The sequence below is a fragment of the Oncorhynchus nerka genome, unplaced genomic scaffold (genome assembly GCF_034236695.1).
Source record: "Oncorhynchus nerka isolate Pitt River unplaced genomic scaffold, Oner_Uvic_2.0 unplaced_scaffold_311, whole genome shotgun sequence".
Classification (NCBI taxonomy): Eukaryota; Metazoa; Chordata; class Actinopteri; order Salmoniformes; family Salmonidae; genus Oncorhynchus; species Oncorhynchus nerka.
In genome coordinates this window covers 187,821-192,235 of record NW_027040492.1, presented here as the reverse complement: position 1 = coordinate 192,235, position 4,415 = coordinate 187,821, and the positions used below count along the sequence as shown (strand labels likewise).

The window sequence follows — 4,415 nt, the reverse complement described above, 5'->3', positions numbered from 1 at the left end:
ATGTTAGCCCTGTACCTTGTGTCTGCCACGGTAGATGTTAGCCCTGTACCTTGTGTCTGCCACGGTAGATGTTAGTGTTAGCCCTGTACCTTGTGTCTGCCACGGTAGATGTTAGTGTGTTAGCCCTGTACCTTGTGTCTGCCACGGTAGATGTTAGTGTGTTAGCCCTGTACCTTGTGTCTGCCACGGTAGATGTTAGTGTTAGCCCTGTACTTTGTGTCTGCCACGGTAGATGTTAGCCCTGTACCTTGTGTCTGCCACGGTAGATGTTAGCCCTGTACATTGTGTCTGCCACGGTAGATGTTAGCCCTGTACCTTGTGTCTGCCACGGTAGATGTTAGCGTGTTAGCCCTGTACCTTGTGTCTGCCACGGTAGATGTTAGTGTTAGCCCTGTACTTTGTGTCTGCCACGGTAGATGTTAGTGTTAGCCCTGTACCTTGTGTCTGCCACGGTAGATGTTAGCGTGTTAGCCCTGTACCTTGTGTCTGCCACGGTAGATGTTAGCGTGTTAGCCCTGTACCTTGTGTCTGCCACGGTAGATGTTAGCCCTGTACTTTGTGTCTGCCACGGTAGATGTTAGTGTTAGCCCTGTACTTTGTGTCTGCCACGGTAGATGTTAGCCCTGTACTTTGTGTCTGCCACGGTAGATGTTAGTGTTAGCCCTGTACCTTGTGTCTGCCACGGTAGATGTTAGTGTTAGCCCTGTACCTTGTGTCTGCCACGGTAGATGTTAGCCCTGTACCTTGTGTCTGCCACGGTAGATGTTAGTGTTAGCCCTGTACCTTGTGTCTGCCACGGTAGATGTTAGCGTGTTAGCCCTGTACTTTGTGTCTGCCACGGTAGATGTTAGTGTTAGCCCTGTACTTTGTGTCTGCCACGGTAGATGTTAGCGTGTTAGCCCTGTACCTTGTGTCTGCCACGGTAGATGTTAGCCCTGTACCTTGTGTCTGCCACGGTAGATGTTAGTGTTAGCCCTGTACCTTGTGTCTGCCACGGTAGATGTTAGCGTGTTAGCCCTGTACCTTGTGTCTGCCACGGTAGATGTTAGTGTTAGCCCTGTACTTTGTGTCTACCACGGTAGATGTTAGTGTTAGCCCTGTACCTTGTGTCTGCCACGGTAGATGTTAGCGTGTTAGCCCTGTACCTTGTGTCTGCCACGGTAGATGTTAGCGTGTTAGCCCTGTACCTTGTGTCTGCCACGGTAGATGTTAGCCCTGTACTTTGTGTCTGCCACGGTAGATGTTAGTGTTAGCCCTGTACTTTGTGTCTGCCACGGTAGATGTTAGCCCTGTACTTTGTGTCTGCCACGGTAGATGTTAGTGTTAGCCCTGTACCTTGTGTCTGCCACGGTAGATGTTAGTGTTAGCCCTGTACCTTGTGTCTGCCACGGTAGATGTTAGCCCTGTACCTTGTGTCTGCCACGGTAGATGTTAGTGTTAGCCCTGTACCTTGTGTCTGCCACGGTAGATGTTAGCGTGTTAGCCCTGTACTTTGTGTCTGCCACGGTAGATGTTAGTGTTAGCCCTGTACTTTGTGTCTGCCACGGTAGATGTTAGCGTGTTAGCCCTGTACCTTGTGTCTGCCACGGTAGATGTTAGCCCTGTACCTTGTGTCTGCCACGGTAGATGTTAGTGTTAGCCCTGTACCTTGTGTCTGCCACGGTAGATGTTAGCCCTGTACCTTGTGTCTGCCACGGTAGACGTTAGCGTGTTAGCCCTGTACCTTGTGTCTGCCACGGTAGATGTTAGTGTTAGCCCTGTACCTTGTGTCTGCCACGGTAGATGTTAGCCCTGTACCTTGTGTCTGCCACGGTAGATGTTAGTGTTAGCCCTGTACCTTGTGTCTGCCACGGTAGACGTTAGCTGTAGCTCCCTGGCCCAGCAGGTCTGAGATGAGCCACAGGTAGTTGGCTGTGCTCTGCATGATGATGGCTTCAGGTTCACCTGTAATGGAGAACAAACCAGCACATTCAGACAGCACACTAAGGGGAATGACATATTGACACAACTAGCTCTGGTCCAGGGTGTTAGTGAGGCTCAACGTTAGCAATCTGCACTATAACGCCAAGGACCAGAGCTAGCAGTGGTCCTGGGTCACTCATACAGTAGATGAAGAGAGCAACATTAGGTCATAGCAACCCCTGAAACAGTAACTGTCAATTAGTATCATGACTGTTGTAGCTATGGTCATAATAACATGCATTCTGTGTACTTCAAATATCAATCATTTCTGGTAAATATTGAATAGATATTTCCAATCCAAATTGTTGGCAGATTTTAAAGTGCATATTCTAAATTCTGCATAAAGAAAATATGTGTTTTTTTCACCAAACTGACTTGTTTCTGGGGGGGGGGGGGGTAAACGTGCCTAGTCTGGTTTTGTCAGGTGTGTTCTAGCCACCAGTGCGGGTACACTGTTTACATGATGAGATTATTATGGATAAAAGTGAGAATATTTGGATTTGTCAAACGGCATGAAGAGCATCACCATGACTTTCACCACCCTGTGAAGTTCATCATATAATGTATTTCACCTGCAGCCTGATAAACCGCACCGCTTCCTGATCCGTAGTGGGAGATGATGTAGTGGGAGACACCATATCATCCCATGACTCCAAATGAGTTATAAATCGGTTATAAATATTTGCGAATTAAAGAGGTCTCAAACCGCCATTTCGCAGAATAATTAAATGTACCTACAGAAAAAGATTCCACCATGATGAACTATTATAAAATTGTACCAAAACTTCCTGTTTCCATCACAGCTGTCGTGCTAAAAATACGACTTTTTACTGGCATAAAAACTGTCGATGCGTTTAGTAAAATCCACTTCCTGACTCAGCAGTGTCACAGCCAATAGGAGGCCTCGCTGATCCACTGAGAAGTTAGAGAAAAATCAAACCCACCGCATTAAATCTAGACTAGAGGGATAATCCATTATACTGTATTAGCTGGATCTCAAGCAGTGTAAAAGTGTGTGAAACTGACGTACCGGCGCCGATCACTTTATTACACCGTGACGCCATGGGGAAACCCCCTCCGGTCCGACGCGTTCACAATGACGACAAAATATAGACCGCTCTCTCTCCATGACAATGTCCTAGCTACATGTCAAAGTCTAACGTTATAGTAATGGTCAGAAACGTCATTTGACTATGACAAAATGCTGTAGTAACGTATCTAGGTAGATAAAGGTGTGTGCCCTAACTACGCATCAGGCTATTCACCCAAGCAATGGTTTATGTTACCTTTTAATAATGTCTTCTTTAACTAGCTAACTGCACCAAATAACGCCGAAGGAGGAGGAAAATGTATTTAGATACACGTTTTATTCGTGTCTTAAGTCAGTCGGTCTGATTCACTGTGGAAAACAACAACAAACATGACAGTTCCCACCTCCACAAAACGATATACACCGACATTACACAAGTACAACTGGGAAGGTCGACATCGGGGAAGGACGACACCGTGTGCAGTTAAAACACGTTGTAGTCATACAATATATCCTTATATTTTTACATTTTGTCAGGTAAAAATCACAAGTATAATTAGGTTGTGTTTATTTCCTTACCTCCCGAAAAACCAGAATCCTTTCACTTCTGGATCACGTGATAGGAATAACCCAATCAGAAAGCAGTATGGAAAAGGGGTTGTGGTTCCTCTTTACCGTACCTCCTGGTAAAGAAGAGACTATAAATATGAGTCATAAGAAAGCTACGGAGTGTCGTTTTGATTTCAGGTGCATCGGCCCAGTTGTCTTTTCATAGAGCCTGGATGGGGAAAACGAAAACACCGACACAGAGTTTATAAAAACACAGAGGCGCAACATCTTACGACTTCCGGGAACGCTTTCGAAGTAGATCAGAACGGAGTTTGAGAAGTAAATTAGAGAAGTGAACAATTATTCTTTAGATGTACGTTCTCGAAATCTAAAGGCACAACCAGCCAATGTCTTTAGTAGTTGAACATTTTACTACTCTAACCTCGTGAAAATAAACGGATACCTTTTTAAAATGCTCGTCAAAAACAACTTTATATCGAAGGAGCGCCTTATTAGAGATGACGGGTTGCACATGCGCAGTTCGGCGCGAGTTGAGTTAGCCCCGAAAACGTGTTAATGCGCATGAGTTTAGCTATCCGACGTCGCCTACAAGTGTGAGCTGGGATTTCTGTCTTTGGCAACAGTCACGCTCAATAATCATGGATTTATCCTATATTAGTTCAAGGTTGTGGTGAATTAGAGCGGGACAGCACGGTACCTGTTAAAGATAACCCCCCCGGGGAAATGTTGGTTGCTGCTCTGTGCATACATAACACACTGGAAGACATATACAGACAATAGTGTAGAAAAGTGCAATTCATGAGCATTCAATGATTCATCTGCACATAAAATTCTAATAGTCACATGTGCCGAA

The 4,415-nt window shown here is 45.4% G+C and overlaps 1 long non-coding RNA gene across 1 annotated transcript; it reads right to left on the bottom strand.

The window, feature by feature from the left end:
- Positions 1-1,837: 1,837 nt before the first annotated feature.
- On the bottom strand, positions 1,838-4,047 carry LOC135571283 (uncharacterized). Its single transcript, XR_010463703.1, has 2 exons — positions 3,572-4,047; positions 1,838-1,944 (listed from the first exon to the last, which is right to left on the bottom strand). It is a non-coding gene; the product is annotated as an uncharacterized LOC135571283 (long non-coding RNA).
- Positions 4,048-4,415: the final 368 nt, after the last annotated feature.